Consider the following 16,807-nt stretch of genomic DNA (forward strand, 5'->3'; position numbering starts at 1 on the left):
AAGTCCTACTTGTTGGCAGAAGCTAGCCAATAGCATTTCTGGGTAGAGAGGAGGAATGTACCAAGATGGAGACACAGATCTAAGAACAATGAAACCAGACCTGGATTTATGACCAAAGAAGCAAGCATAGCTACCAGGTTATTAGACCAGGCTGCTCTAATAACCAGTCCATGCCCAGCCAGGCAGTATCCCCTGTGCTAAAAACTAAAACAACAAAACATGGGCAATGAGAGAAGGTGTCCCTGGCAGGCCACATTTTCAGTGTAAAACCCTCTGTTTTAAGTCATCTTCTCTCAGTGGCAGAATTGCAAAGCTGATTGCAGCCAGCGGACATGGTCTTCAGAGGCCTCCTCCCTCCTCTGCCCTCTCCCCTCATGACCCATCCCCTCCAGTCAGCCACCCCCTGGGCCAGCAAGCAGCATCAGGAAATGTGGTTGTCTGAGACGACCACTTGATCCAATCCAGGCCGATCAGCACAGGACAGAAAGCGGATCCATCATTTAGTAGCAAGAACAGGAAGACTAGCGCTGTCTTGAGCGCCTCCCTTATGCCAGGCAAAAGACCCACAACTCTCCTTTGGAGAGGCAGTCTCGTTCCCGCCCCCATTAGAATATGACCTTGGCTCTGCCCCTCTCCATCTAGAGACTTGTTGCCAGGACGAGAGTGAAACCTGTGAGCCTGTGAGGAAGAGGAAGAGGAGGGCTGTCCTCGTGAGTTATTGAGCAATGAAAATGCAAATCAAGTGCCTAAACCAGCCCTCAGCAGGTGTTCAGTAAAAGCACCCTCCCCTGAAGTAAGGAAGTATTCATAAAGTGAAAGGCAGGAGATGGCAGGGGTACCCGGAGCCTTGGGAGAGGGCCCGCCTCCCAACGCGGGGACGTGTAAGCAGCAAAAAGCTGTGAAGCATTGGTCTGTAGCCTGAAGTGTAAAGGTAAACGTCTGTGAGTCCATGCTGATTAAATTGAATGATTGGGTAAGTAAGACATGGGGAGAAGAGATTATTGGTCCTTTTAAAGAGTCCAGATAATCTAGGCACCCCACCCCCTACCCACCGCCAGAGGTGGAGCCTCCAGTCTCCATCTCCCTTGGATGGAGGCAGTGCCCCAGTACCGGCCCTTTAAGAACGCATGGAAAGGTGTCCATCAGAAGAGAACTTGCCCACAGAGAAATCTGATGACTCTGACCTCAACCAGATGACCAAGGCCAACAACAGTGTTGGTCATGCTGATAGTATACACTCTTTTCAGGATGAACGAAGATAGCTCTTCGCCTCGACAGTCTTCCCGTCCAAATCCCAAATTCTATCTAACCATAACAATTCTGGATACGCCCAAATTGAGGAATACTATCCAAATTGTCTGGTCAAATGCTCCCCAAAACTGTCAAGGACAATGAGAGTCTGAGAAACTATTAGAGGTCAGCAAAGGCTCCTGGGGCTGTGACAGCCAAATGGGATGTGGGACACTCAGGGGACCCTGTGATGGAAAGATGACTTGGAGGAGCATGCTACAACCCAAGTCAGCTGTGAAGTCTAGCTGCTGGTTCTGTATGGAAAGAAGTGAACTTAAGTGCTGCAAGCTGTTGACAATGCGGTGTCTCTCCTCTCCACTCTCCTTTTTGGGTGTTTCTTTGTTCACCTGTCTAAGGGCTTGAGCTCAAGGCCTGGGTGCTATCCCTGAGCTTTTCTCGCTCAAGGTTAGCACTCTGCCACTGGAGCCATAGCTCCACGTCTAGCTTTTTGTGGCTAATTGATGATAAACATCTCACAGACTTTCCTGCCTTGGCTAGTTTCGAACTGCAATCCTCAGATCTCAGCCTCCTGACTAGCTAGAATTGCAGGCATGAGCCACCAGCACCTGCTAACTCTCTGCTACTTCTGCAACTAGTCTGTAAATGCACCGCTATTCTAAATAAGAGGTTTTTAGTATATAAATACACAGACAGTGATCTCTTCTCTCTCTCCCTCCCCACCCCTGCCAGGGGAGTCAACCTTGGACTGCAGGCCCAGTGAATGAGCCCCCCGGGGTCTAGGCCCGATGGCTGTCACCATCCTGGCTGATGCTCTGGGACCAGGAGCCAGAGCCAGACAAAAGTCCAAAAGGCTCCCAAGGAGTCCAAGCTGCTCCTGAAGGATTCTAGAGGTTTCCAGGGGCTGCTAGAAAGCTGCACTGAACAGCCACACTGACTCTCCTCCCCACCATCCTTCACAGGGTTCATTTTAGATTTCTGGGGGTCCCCTACTCCCCTGTGTGGGTCTAGCCACTGCTGTGACCAGCTGGTGGAGAGGTTCAAATTTCCTCTAGCTGTGAAAATGCAAAGTGGCCTGAGCTGGCATGGAAAAGAGCAGGTGTCCTCTTTCATCCAGCTGGGGTCACTGTCCCCCCAGGGGCTTCCAGAAGTCACCAGAGACCTCAGACCTCACGCTCCAGGGGACCGGCTAAAGTCCAAGAGACCAAGCCAACAGCCTGACTGCTCCTGAGCCAGAGCCCCAGCTCCTCCCACACCCCCGCCCCAGGTCGCCAAGCAGAGGACGCAGGCATTTCCGGGGGCAGGTTGGCCCTCAGCCAGCAGGTCTGCAGATGCCATGAGAGACACACCTGAGCAGGGTAAGAGAATAGGTGTGTGCAAACAGCGTTTGAAAGAGAAAATAGCTGTACAAACATAGCACTTGTTAACACAGGTGTTTACAGGTGGAATTATTTTTCCTGGGCTGCTATCTCCCAAGCTGCTTTGTGTGGCTTGGCTCACACCTGCAGGGACTTTCCTGTGCAGAGAAGGCACCGAGGGGAAGTGGAGAGTCTGGATCGATGGTTCGTCACAGGAGGTCAGCGCTCAGCCGCAGGCCAGCCTAGTACACAGTTCACCTGGCTGGACTAACTCTTGTTTTTTTTTAATGTGCTCCAACAGAGTCCATCCTGGTCACTTCCTGCTTGGCCCAGTCGGCTGCTTCTGTCTGCCCCAAGGCGGTCACCGCCAGAGGCCCATTTCCAGGCCACTGGTGCCAGCCCCTCTAGACTGCTGTATCTGATTTTCTTCACTCCCCAAGGGGAGCTTCGTGGTTTATAGCATACAGACAGAAAGTCTGAAGACACTCTGCCCCAAGTCAGAGACTCAGAGAGACAAGGAGAGGATTCTGGTGCCCACATCAGACTCAGGCAGAGCCCCAAGCGACAACTGGGAGGTGTTGCTGGGGCGCACAGCACTGCCTGTGGGCCCAGCCCACACGAAACAGGAAGAAACGGGATGGGGGGAGGGAGCGGTGACAAGTACCAAAGACTGAAAATTGTGGAAAACTGCACACTTACGAGGGATGATGATGGTCACTGTATGTGCATTTTTGTCATGATTTTAAATGTTCTCATTTTATATATATATATATATATATAGAGAGAGAGAGAGAGAGAGAGAGTGGGGGGGAGAAGAGAAGAGAAACTCCCCACTAGAACATTTTATTCTATTCTACACAAGTCTGGCTAGTTGTGCCAGCAGTGAGGTCACTTTTGGTAAACGTGGGGTTGTAAGCATAGCTGTAAATGTATGCTGGGAGGGCACCTCGGGGAAGACTGTCTCTGAGATCAGCCACAGACGTGCTCCAGATGTGGGGCGGGCCAAGGGTTTCCCCCAGGCTCAGGGGAAGCCCTCAAGGGCCAAGTGCCCCACATGCAGCTTCTCCAGTAGAGTGTTGTCTCTGATTCAAGTCCAAGCGCAAGAGAACAGGGGACGGGATGCAAGGCCCTGAGAGAGGAGAAGGAACCCCCACCCCAGGCCCCTGCAGGAAAGGGGGGCGGGCCTGGGGCCAGTGAGCAGTGCTGCGCCCCTCCCCCTCACACCACAGCCGAGGACGCAGGGCAGGGCTGTGTCACACTCGGGGAGAGAGCAGCTGGCCAGAGGCCACGCGTGGGGAAAACCCAGGGAGGCCATCCGGGTGACAAGGGGTGAGCTCTGTCCTGAGAGTCCCCAAGACACCTGGGGGCGTCTCTGTGCCCCTCAGGCTGGGGAGCTGGGGCTGCACTCCCACAGCCAGTGGTGCAGGACAAGGACGTTCACACTGACCATGTACCCCACCTGTGCGAAGGGATTGTATTCCCTGGCTTTAGCAGCAAAATCCCCTCAGGCAGCACCATTGCTAAGGTCCAGCCTGTTTTTGACCTTCTCTCTCAGGTCAGTACCGCTCACTCCATTTCACAGATGAAGAAACTGAGGGCTAGAGGGGCAGGGCCCTCATCTCTGTCCTCCATGCGGAAGCTGGCCCAGGTATAGTTGGAAAAGGACTTTTTTTAATGGTGAGCATAACATGTGGCAGACAACATGGAGCTTCTTCTGCCCACAATACCCTGGGCTCCTGCTCAACTGTCTCTTCTTCCCACAATGCCCTGGGCTCCCGCTCAACTGTTTCTTCTTCCCATAATGCCCTGGGCTCCCACTCAACTGTCTCTTCTTCCCATAATGCCCAGGGCTCCTGCTAAACTATCTCTTCTTCCCACAATGCTCTGGGCTCCTTCTCAACTGTCTCTTCTTCCCACAATGCCCTGGGCTCCCGTTCAACTGTCTCTTCTTCCACAATTCCCTGAGCTCCCTCTCAACTGTCTCCTCTTCCCACAATGCCCTGGACTCCTGCTCAACTGTCTCTTCTTCCCACAATGCCCTGGGCTCCCGCTCAACTGTTTCTTCTTCCCACAATGCCCAGGGCTCCCACTCAACTGTCTCTTCTTCCCATAATGCCCAGGGCTCCTGCTAAACTATCTCTTCTTCCCACAATGCTCTGGGCTCCTTCTCAACTGTCTCTTCTTCCCACAATGCCCTGGGCTCCCGTTCAACTGTCTCTTCTTCCACAATTCCCTGAGCTCCCTCTCAACTGTCTCCTCTTCCCACAATGCCCTGGACTCCTGTTCAACTATCTCTTCCTCCCACAATGCCCAAGGCTCCTGCTCAACTGTCTCTTCTTCCCATAATGCCCTGGACTCCTTCTCAAGTGTCTCTTCTTCCCACAATGCCCTGGGCTCCTGCTCAACTGTTTCCTCTTCCCACAATGCCCTGGACTCCTGTTCAACTATCTCTTCCTCCCACAATGCCCAAGGCTCCTGCTCAACTGTCTCTTCTTCCCATAATGCCCTGGACTCCTTCTCAAGTGTCTCTTCTTCCCACAATGCCCTGGACTCCTGCTCAACTGTCTCTTCTTCCACAATTCCCTGAGCTCCCTCTCAACTGTCTCCTCTTCCCACAATGCCCTGGACTCCTGTTCAACTATCTCTTCCTCCCACAATGCCCAAGGCTCCTGCTCAACTGTCTCTTCTTCCCATAATGCCCTGGACTCCTTCTCAAGTGTCTCTTCTTCCCACAATGCCCTGGGCTCCTGCTCAACTGTTTCCTCTTCCCACAATGCCCTGGACTCCTGTTCAACTATCTCTTCCTCCCACAATGCCCAAGGCTCCTGCTCAACTGTCTCTTCTTCCCATAATGCCCTGGACTCCTTCTCAAGTGTCTCTTCTTCCCACAATGCCCTGGACTCCTGCTCAACTGTCTCTTCTTCCACAATGCCCTGAGCTCCCTCTCAACTGTCTCTTCTTCCGACAATGCCCTAGATTCCTGCCATTCCATGAAAGATAGCCAGGGTACTTCAAACACAAGCCACCAAGCAATCTGTGCAAGGCCCAGGGGAGGAGGAGGTATGGAAGAAGCCGTGAACTATAACAACTGCCCTCCAAGAGGACTCCACTGGACTCCCAGCTTTGGGGCTGGCTCCTTGGAGTCTGTTTCGTGGCTTTCCTTTCCCAGCTTTCCTTTTGCTCTCAAATAAACTTTCTCTGTCTGCTATAAATGAGTTCTTGCCTTTTCCTTCTCTAACCAGTGGGGACAATGAACCAGTACTCCACAATGGCATCTAGAGCAGGTGTCCTGGGATGGGTTTTGCATCCAGGAAAATGAAGGTTGGGCCCCTATAAGGAAGAGGAAGCCTCCTGGACCTCCACCCCACCTCTCCCTCCACAAGCAGATGGTGCTGGGGCGGCCAGCAGGCACACAGGCTTGTGCACTGCTGGAGGCCAGTGACCAGGATGAGAGAGAAACAGAGACGGGGAGACCTGATAGAGAAGAATTCCAAACTCACCACTGGAGCTGGAAGCTTTTCTATTTCAACTATGACAAGAATGGAAAAGATGTCACCGTATGTAATTAGACATTTTATGTCATTCTAATGAAGATGACCTCATGATATAATTGCAGATCTGCTCCACTGCTTGGAAGTAATTAGAAGGATGGGCTAGGCTCTGTCTGTTCCAGGCTTCACTCCGACTCCTTCCTCCTTCACCGCCTCCCTCCAAGGTTGTCCTCCGAAGTAAGGGAGCAGGCACATAGGCGGTTGAGTGGGAGCAAGCAGAGCCGGCCCAGCACCAAGCAGAAACTCAGTGAGCACCAGTGCGCTGCAGCTGTTGGCATGTAATAAAGGTCTCTCCCCAGAGCCCATCAGGACGGGGTCACCACCAATATGCCATGTGCTCCCAAGTCACCCGTGTACACACATGCATGTGCACATGCACACACACACACACACACACACACACACAGCAAAGACTTCCAAACTACACACACACACACACACACACACACACAGCCTAATCATCTGACCTGTGCCACTCTCTTTTTCTCTTACACACTCCTGGCACATTATAGCTCCTGTAGCTGTTGACTTAACCATCAAAAACAGAAACCTCCTCTCAGGACAATCAAGGACAAATTCCATCCAACTCTTGTTCTAGAAGCATCTGTCACCTGAGTGCCCAGGCTGGGCAAACTACTTCCCGTCCTTCCAACCTCGCCTCACCAGGGCATGGTCACTGTTCGGAAGCTCCCGGGGAGTGAGCAGGCCCGACTCCCACGCATGAACAGCTCACTCCACCCACCGCTCCACTCACTGCCTTCCGGGTCTCCCTGCTCTGACATTTTGCTTGGTGGTGTGATGACATCCATGAATAATCATGAATAAAGGAGGATAATTAATATTTAGCTTGGCCAGAGGGAAGCACTTAGGGAAGCCATCTCTTAGTCAGAGGGCTGATACCTTATCAGCTGGAAGATGGCAGCGCTGGATGCATCAGGCAGCGATGCCAGGAGCCCCAGGACAGCATGTGAGCTCTGAAGTAGTGTCAGGGAGCACAGGCGAGGGCAGCATGGGCAGAGGGGGAGCCTGCACACGGTCACTCCCCACTCACACCCTGGGCTCTGGGGGCCTGTGTGTTCTGAGAGCCTGGGGTATTCAAGGCCAAGGCCAGGGCTTCCAGGCCTGTCCTAGCTCCTGCTCTTTCCTCTGACCTTAGCATCTGCCTCAGACTTGGGCTCTGTGAGCTGTGTGGGACCACATGGGTCAGCCCTCTGCCTGCCCTCTAGATGCCTCCTCTAAAAGGCTGTCTGATCAGGCTGGAATACCCCAGCAATGGGCCACTCCCCTCCTTTCTTTTAGATGTAAGACACAGAGAATTGGGGCTTTGGTGTATCAAAACCCTGATTCAAAGCCCCTTTGCCCCATCCCATGCCTCTCTTCCTGGGTAGGATGAGTCAGGGACCAATCCAGAGTACATGCTGGACCCCTGACCCCTGGACCCCCCCAATCTGGTCTATTATGGCCCGCAGATTCCACCTCTTCCATCTCAGACACCCATGGCCTCTCCAGCCAGCCGCCAGCACCAGCTGCCCTCAGCCTTCTCCTGATTTTTACAACAGCCTCCTAACAAGGCCTCTTCTCCCAGCCCAGCCCGTCCCTCAGCCCTCCACCCCAAACCTGACCTCCAACCCACTCTCCAAGAAGCTGTCCAAACATACACTCAGCCGCGCATTTCACAGGCCTCCTTCATGCCTCACTGCGAGTTCTCCAAGAAGCTTGCTGCAAGTCCGTCTCCTCTACCCCACAGGACAATGACCAGGATCCTCAACACAGTCCCCTTGCTCCACCCAGAGCATGACGTGTAGCACAGTCAGGACACACATGCACACACGTGTAGGCCCACCCACGTAGATACATGCACACACATGTACTAACTGCACATATTTGCAGCACATGTATATACATGCACATGTACCTGAGATCCGTGCACAGCTGTGGAGACACTCATATGTACAATGCATACACACAAACATCCACACACGTATGTGTCAACACACAGAAACATCTGCCTTGGCCTTCTATCTGCTTCCAGTTGCTCCAGGGCCTGTGATCCTGCAGCCAGGCACTGGCAGCTCAGCTTTGGGGACAAGTCACCCCACATTCCTTGAGTCTCAGTTTACAGGGTGGTACAATTGGAATGATAAAAATCTTATCTTTGTGGGGGAGCCATGAGCACCCATGGGGAAAAAAATGTGTATCAAGGGCCCAGGATATCTGGCATATGTAGAGTTGCTTGCTTCTCCACCCCCTCTCTGCAGTATTAAGACTTGAATCAAAGCCTTGTACTTGTGAGGCAGGTGCTGCACCATTTGAGCCAACCTCCAGCCCTTTCCACTATTTTTCAAATAGGGTCTCACTTTTTGCCCAGACCAGCTTGGACCATACCCCTACTTATACTTCCTATTTACTCATATCTGGGATGGGAGGTGCATGCCATTGACTCCAGCTTTTGACTAGTTGAGATGGGGTCTTGCAAACTTTTCACCTCCCACGTATCTAAGATTACAGGCATATACCACCACACTCAACCACAATACTCTTCTTAAAGCTGACCTCCCAATCTGGCCTCAAATAACTGTAGTTCCTTCCTAAAAGACAACTCAGAAAGTTCACTCATCTCTTTTCCACCCTCCTGGAGGTCTGGAGTATGGGCGGCTCTTGGCCACAGGACATGGTCCTCCACAGAGCCTCCATTCCAGCCAAGAGCAGGCCGCACTGTGGCCATCTGTCCTGTGCCCCACCGGAGCGGAGACCACACGGAGAGGAGAAAGATGCTTCTACAAGCAAAGAAGCACCCAGCAGAGGCCACGCCCACTCTTCCTGTAGCCTCAAAAAAAATCCACCCTACCTAGCCAGGTTCTGGTGGCTCAGGCCTGTCGTTCTAGCTACTCAGGAGGCTGAGATCTGAGGATCACAGTTCAAAGCCAGCCCAGGCAGGAAAGGCCATGAGACTCTTATTTCCAATGAACCACCAGAAAACCAGAAGTGGCGCTGTGGCTCAAGTGGTAGAGCGCTCACCTTGAGCTGAAGATCTGAGTTCAAGCCCCATGACCGACAAAAAAAAAAAAAAAAAATCACCCCAATGATGCCTTGAACTTGGACTTGTGGCCTCCAGAACTCCAACCCAATGAATGTCACAGGCACTCCGTTTGTGGTGCTTCATGGCTGCCCAGGGAGCCAACAAACCTGCCAGCAGCTATTGTTACAAGGGAAGAAACTGGGATTCTGGAAATGATGAGCTTGGCCCGAGATCACAACCCCCAGGCTGGGGTGGGAGCTGGTGGGGGCTCAGGGCAGGGCTGTCTGCATGGTGTCACAGCCCCACCCCAGAGAGCAGGAGGGGACGGGATGTACTCAGCCTGAAACGTAGAGGGGTGCCAGTGTCTCCAGCCTTACCACCACAGAGCTTCAAGCCGTCACATGTTTGGTCCTTGACAAATCCCGTGTTCTCAGGAAGGGACCCGGTCAACGTTGGATTTACGGAGCTGTACAGGAAAAGGGCCTGGGGTGAGAAGCAGAGCCCTGGCGGGTTAGTGGTTAGATGTCTCCATTTCCAATGCCCACTTCAGGCCAATGGGCCTGGCAGCTGCCACGCGGAGGACAGGCGGCCGTCCAAGCCGAGTGTGTGTGTGTGGCACACGGGCTGTCTCTAACGTGATATTTGCACTACTATTCTCATACTGTCTCACTACACTACCAAGTGTATTTAGACAGTTACCCTCAAAGCCTATGCCCCCAGGAATCTACCTCCGAGAACCCAAAGTGGGGAAGGGAGCAAGAGAGACCATGGGGTGAGGGTGTGTCAGCAGGCAGGACCCCAGCCTCACTCCCCGCCTCCCGCCTGCCTGTCCTGGGCGGGGGCTTCCTTCTCAATGCCCCTAACTAGAGACCGAGCAGTGCTGTGTACCTCAGAGTCCCTGTGTGTTGGCACTTGGGCTGAGGTAATAAATAGCTCAAGGAAAGGGACCCAGAGACAACTCGGAGGCCGGTGGACACAAGTCCCAGCTGCAGATCTCAGCAAGAGGCATGAAGAAAGCAGCCCTGGCCTGGTGCCTCTGAGGAGTTGGGGTCTCTGCAGGTGCTGCTTGTCCCCTGGGCTCATGAAGCAGACACCTCAGAGGGATGAGCCTCCGGGAAGTCACCTCTGTGTCCCTCCCCCAAGCTAACCCTTCCACCACCAAGGACTAGAACCTTCCATGAGGGATCCCAGCCCCCACCCTCCGGACCCCATGAGGACAGCAGAGCACGGGGTGAGGGCTCCCCGCCCCCCGCTCCCCCTCGCACATGACCGCCAGGGCCTCGCTGTCTAAGTAGGAAGTACTGAGAAGGTCCTGAGGAGTGCGTGACCCCTGCAGGCTCGGCTGACCCCTGGGCAGGCCCCGCAGCCCCTGTGGGACCGGCAGAAGCAGCGGAGTCGGGAGGAGTCTGCAGGGGAAGCGCTGGGGCGCCCTGCGCGCACCGCACCGGCGGGGTGGGAGGGGAGCCAGGCCAGGCACCCTGCGGGGAGAACGGGGAAGTGGGGCCGGCTGCGAGGTCCTGTGAGGGTCTTGTTCTTCAGGTCGCCACTTCCCCTGTCCTGTCACCAGCCTGCTGCCCGTCCCCGGTCCCTGCCGCGCGGCCAGAGGCAGCAGGGGAAGCCCATCCGCCGCCGCCCAGCGGGCAGCGGCCGCGCCCGCCCCGCACCCTCCCCGCGGCCCGGCCCCAGGTCCCCAGGGCGCCTCCTGGACAGACTCGCGGCCCTGGCCAGGACTTGCCCCGCGCCCGCAGCCTCCGCCGCTGCCCTGGGCCTTCGCCTCTCGAGGACGGAAAGATGGGAGGCAGAGCGCGGTGCGGAGGGGTCCTTGTTTTTCCCTCGAGCTCCCATGTAATTTGACTCAGACCCAGAGAGCGTCTGCTGGGCCGCGTGAAGTTAAAGGGCGCAGAGGGCTCCAGGAGGGCCAGCGCCTTCCGGAAGCTTTTCCGGTCCTGGGCGTCACACGTGTGCACATGCGCCTGGGATGCAGGGTGGCATCGCACGTGTGTGCGCATGCGCCTGGAGTACGGAGCGTTGTCATGTGTGGGCATGCACCTGCGTGTGGGGCGGAATCACACGTGTGTGCGCATGCGCCTGGGGGGGGGGGTGGCGTCACACACGTGTGCGCATGCGCCTGGGGTGGGGCGGTGTCACATGTGCGCATGTGCCTGGGATGCAGGGCAGTGTCACACATGTGTGCGCATGTGCCTGGGGTGCGGGACAGCGTCACACGTGGGCGCGCATGCGCCCAGGCCCCCCATCAGTGCGTCTGAATTAAAAACGTTGTAGACGTACACACAGCCACTGGCGAGGGGCTGCCCGCCAAGCATCACGAATCCTGTAAGAGGAGTTGAGGCTATACGGTGGCTCCCACCCATCCTTGAGGCTTCAGACACCCTGTTCACCAGTAACGCATTTACAGGTCAGAGCCCCAGTGGCCCATGGCTCTTCCTTCCTCTAAGCCAGAGCCTTCATGCTGTAGATAGAGCCCCTTTCCTTAGCTCTGTTTAGAGCAATGGAGATGCAGTCCACCAGCGCCATCCTAGCAAAACGTCAGCCTTGTGCACATTCCGACTTAGCCCTGGCCCTCCATCCCATCATCCCCTTCCCTCCAAAGAACTTACTCCTTCCAAGGCTTCCAGCCTTCACCCATTTCTGAGACCACAGCCTGGGGTGGGGGGAACAGAGCAGGTGGCACATGGGGACAGAGGGAAGTTGGTGCTCAGTCAATGATGTCCTGGGTCTCGTGCTAGTCCAATACCAGACATGCTGCCACCTTTGGGAGGTGAGATGAACATATCTGCCGCCCAGCTCAGGGCCAGGCACAGAGAAGGCCCCAGAGGAACAGACCAGAATCCCAGGAACAAGCCCCTCCAGCCCTGCTGGGCCCAGGGACCCTCACAGGGCTGCATGCCTCATGCCTCTGTGAACTGAGATCATCTCTCCTAGGCTGGGCCTCCTTCCCACCACACCGCTGTCATCTGCATCCAGGGCACTCCAACCCCATCAGTTGGCCTGGTCCATGGGATGTCACTCAGGTCCTTCCCTGGGCACTTGGAGGCCCTAGTCCAGGCCAGCTTGTGATCCAGAGAAGTGGAAAAGGTGCCCCTATTTACTGGCTGGGGAGTGGGGAGAGGTTTGTCACGCAGAGTGAGCAACGGCCTAACTGAACTCAAGATAGGTGCGTGTATCACTGCCTGCCATCTGCAAACGTGTCGATCTGCCTAGGAAGATTAGATAGAAAATGCCTGGTCATCAGAAAATTCCTCTCCAGATACCCTCTGTCACCTCGTCTCTTGTCTGTGCCCGCAGTGTTCGAGAGATGAGTGGCTGGCTGGCATTCTCTCAGCCTCTCACAGGGGACATTTCCCCACGTTCCTCCCATATCCCCCCACGTTACTAACACAAGAGCCCAGGCTCAATTCCAGCTAAGTCTTGGAGGCCTGGACTCCTAGTCTCTCGTTCCTCCCTTCCGTGGCTGGCCAGCATTGTGACCCCTGGGTTGTCCCTGTGTTTTCTGGGAACAAAAGCTGAGTATCTGAGGGTCTCACTGTTTTCCTGTTGTTGGCTCAACACAGCAATACTTCCCTCGGGCCTACCGAATGCATCCTGATGCCTACTTCTCAGAATCGGTCATGTAACAGGAGTTGAAAAGTATGGCTGTCTCTGGTCCTGCTTGCTCTTCACGGAGTTGAAGGAAATTGTAAAGGTATGGATTTTAGCAAGCGGGAGCAACATCGCCTGCTGGCTACTAGCCACTGCGCCCTCAAGAAAAGCTCCGGGGCCCGCTCTGCAGGGACATCTGCCGGCCACTAACTCAGGAACAGGACTGACACCCAAGTCACACAGAAAGAAGACCCCTGAGGGTCTCCAAACCTGACTGTCCCCAGAGAAGTTGTCAGGCTTGTTTCCTGAGCCAGTGCTCCCCAAGGCGGACCAAGTCTGCAGAGGGCCAGGGGGGAAACCCACCCTCTGACACCCACCCTCCCTCACCAGATCCCACCCGCCAACCCCCACACCTGTCTCTGCCCAACGAAGTTTCTCCAACTTGTCTATCCAGGCTCAGCCTTCTGTGCGGGCCCCACACAAGCAGAGCAGAGTCTCCCCACCATGGTCTCCACAAAGGTGCCAGAAGTGAGGGACAGGGCTTTCCAGGATGGAATTCCTTGCTCCCCAGGGAAAGACAAAAGCGAGAATTCTCAGTGCTATTGATCTAGCCAACCAGACTGTTCTGGCCAGCAAGCTACTTTCTGGCCAGCAAGCTACTTCCTGCTGGCCTGGGGTTCCCAGGAGAAAGCCATACAGAATCAGCAAGCAGAGGGACCACCTGGTTATGGGAAGATTGAAAATTCCCTTTGTTAGTGTTCTAACTTTTCCTGGGTTTTGGTTTCATTTGTCAAGACGTACCCTGACCCAAAACCAAGGGTAGTGAATGCCTTGAATAAGTAAAAGTGACAGCCATGTCCCCAATAAGGCCCTGCTCGCTCGCTCTCTCTCTGTGTGTCTCTGTCTCCCTTCTGTCTTCTCCCCCACTTCCCTTCCATTCTTCCTCCCTCCCTCCCTCCATGTCTGTGTCTGTGTGCATGTATCTCTCTCTGCTGTCTCTGTCTCTGTCTCTCTCTCTCCCCCCCCCCCCCCACCCCTTCAGTCTGGAAAAAGCTCTGACTTGGGCTCTCTCCTGAATTGCATCTCTCAACATCTATAAATGTGCACTTGGTTAATCTGGGAAGGATTCTCAGTGCAGAGGTTAATTGTCTTTCCCTGACATGTTTTCACTGAATACATCTGGGTGACAAAATTAATTTCCTTATTAGCTATTTTGGAAAGTAGAGCAAGCCGGGTGTAAGCCTGGCACGGTGACCCGTTCCACCCAGGTCCCCGCTCCTGTGCTCACTGCCTTCTTCCCCAACTGGAGGTTCTAGGCCAGAGAGACCTCCCGAGGGGCCCCAGATCTTCAGGGAAGGACCCCCAAGGCTCAGCTAGCCACCCCCAGCCTCTTCCCTCCCAACGCAGGGCACTGCCTTGTCACTGGACACTCCATGTCCTTCCGAGATGACTGGGGCAGAGGCCCCCGAGCAGCTGCAACTCCAAGACCTTCCCAGGGAGAGCCCACCAAGGCAGCCCAAGTTATCCAGAGGTCCGGGGTTTGCTGCCCTCCAGCCAAGGGTCCCGTGTGGGATGGCAGCAAAGCCCTGCACTGAGACGATGAGAGGAACACTGCCCCATCGTGAGGACGTCTTGGGAGAGCTGTGAGAACGGCCGCCCTGGGAGAGCCACACCCTGATGTGGACGTCCAGCAGCGAGAGCCAGCAGGGGTGGGCATCCCAGGGCCATGAGCCGCTGGGCGGTGGAGAAAATGCTTCTGGTCCCAGAGACCAACCGGACCCGAGGTCCATAGCTACACTGTCCTGGCCTGCTTCTCAGTGACATCTCTTCCAGGGTTGTACATGAGGTACATCTCATTGATTGCCCAGGGCAGAAACAGGAACATCTGAATCACAGTGCCCAGAGTCCTGTGGCCATTCCTCATCCCAGGTCCCTCCAGGTGGACAGGTACACACCGATGGCCTCCTTCCGGCTGGAAACTGCACCTCTATCAGGAACACAGCCTAGACGTCCCTTCCCTCACAGCCCAAAGATCTGAGCGTCCTGGGCACACTGTATTTTCTCTGACCTCCATGGTCTAGGAAAAAAGGCAAGTCTCAGAGCTCAGTGGCTCCGGGACCTGAGACTAGCCCTGTTTGACTTTTTTTTTTTTTTTTTGGTCAGTCATGGGGCTTGAACTCTGGACCTGCGCACTGTCCCTGGTGATGATCCAGTCCTGAAATTCCTATTTCTTCAGGCACGCACATATGTGCGCGCGCACACACACACATACACACACACACACACAGAGGAGATCACCATGATTGCCAGTCATTTTCATGTAGTATTCGTTTCTGTAACAGGAAAAAGGAGACCCAGGCACCACAGGAACAATGACCCAGCAGGCTTCACACATGTGGACCCCTGGGGAGGGGAACGGGACAGAGGAGGATCTGCTCCTGCTCTTCCAAAGTCAGACAGGTAACACGTGGCCTGCAAGGTGTGAGCCAGACCCAGCCTAGGGACCACACAGCCTCCGGATGAAGGAAAAACACACACTCAGAGAACCAAGAGCTCTCCTGTCCGGAGGCTGCTCAGATGTCAAGATGGCGAAGCTGAGTTCCCAAGAATGAAGAGGAGAATGCAGGGCAGGCGAGAGGGACAGCACTGTCACAAGTCCAGGGACTGGGGACAAGCCGCTGACACAGCACCTCACTGCCACACACAGCTGGGGGAGGTGAGGGAAGGGATCCAGAAGGCAGAGCTGGGGCAGAACTGACTCATAGGTTACAAGAGTACCCAGCCAGGGTTGTGAGAGACATGATGGTGTCTCACTTTGAAACCAAGAGCGCTGGCGCTAAAAGACTCCCTGGGGTGACTGTTGCTCTAAGAAGATGGCACAGATGGTCCCTGTCAGCTGAATTCTCAGAAAGCCTTAGGGAGGCAATTCGAAATCACTCTCCAGAACCTTGGACGTGGCTGGTGCACCACATCCTGACCAGCGAAGCAGTCTACTCCAGGAGTTGTGGTGGAACCAGAAAGGCTAGATCCTACCCCAGCTAAGAGATGAGGCCCTGAGACAGAAGTAGGCTTCCAGTCCCAGAACATTGATGCTCATACCAGAATAGCACCAACCACCCAGGCACCCACCTGAACCAACACACACACGCGCACACGCACACACACACACACACACCGAGTGACAGCTGCACAGGTTTTCCTGCCAATGCTGCCACCACACATGGATGTCTGGGTGCTTCTAGGCGCCCCATCGCCCTCTCCTCCCACAGCCAGCGGAGAGTGAATTGTTCTGTAAGAAAAAGGCTTTTTGCAAACATGAAACTAGAAAGAAACCTGCTCTCAGCGGCTCCGGGACCTAACACTAGCCCTGTTTGACTTTCTTTTTTATTTTTGGGTCCGGTCGTGGGGCCTGAACTCTGGGCCTGGGCGCTGTCCCTCAGCTCTTCAGCTCAAGGCTAGCGCTCTACCACTTGAGCCACAGCACCACTTCCGGCTTTTCTCTTTTTGCTTATGTGGTGCTGAGGAATCAAACCCAGGGCCTCAGGCATGCAAGGCAAGCGCTCTACCGCTGAGCCACCTTCCCAGCCCCTTGACTTTCTTTTTTTTGTCAGTCATGGGGCTTGAACTCTGAGCCTGGGCCCTGTCCCTCAGCTCTTCAGCTCAAGGCGAGCACTCTACTGCTTGAGACACAGCACCACTTCCAGTTTTCTAGTGGTTTATTGGAGCTAAGAGTCTCATGGACTTTCCTGGCTGGGCTGGCTTTGAACCGTGATCCTCAAATCTCAGCTTCCTTAGTAGCTAGGATGACAGGCTTGAGACTCTGGCGCCTGTTTGACATTTTGCCACCAAGATCTTACTTCCAATACAGGTGCCAGCCTGGCACCGCCCACAGCTTGCATCATTGTTGGCCAAAGGCATCTGTCCCACCAGACTGAAGCACTCCACCATCCGTCTATGGGATGGATGATAGGCAGCTGTCTATTTACATGGAAGCTGAATGCAAGGGGAGTCCTTGCACCACACACCTGGAA

General features: G+C 54.7%; 1 long non-coding RNA gene across 1 annotated transcript in view; it reads right to left on the bottom strand.

Moving 5' to 3' along the window:
- LOC122108847 overlaps positions 1-16,807 on the bottom strand; it is a 75,650-nt gene that overhangs the window by 34,844 nt on the left and 23,999 nt on the right. Inside the window, exon 2 of the long non-coding RNA XR_006147637.1 lies at positions 9,554-9,642. This is a non-coding gene — a long non-coding RNA (uncharacterized LOC122108847). The remainder of the gene's footprint in view (positions 1-9,553; positions 9,643-16,807) is intronic.

Source organism: Dipodomys spectabilis, unplaced genomic scaffold (genome assembly GCF_019054845.1).
Source record: "Dipodomys spectabilis isolate Male_0828 unplaced genomic scaffold, ASM1905484v1 ptg000066l, whole genome shotgun sequence".
Taxonomy (NCBI): Eukaryota; Metazoa; Chordata; class Mammalia; order Rodentia; family Heteromyidae; genus Dipodomys; species Dipodomys spectabilis.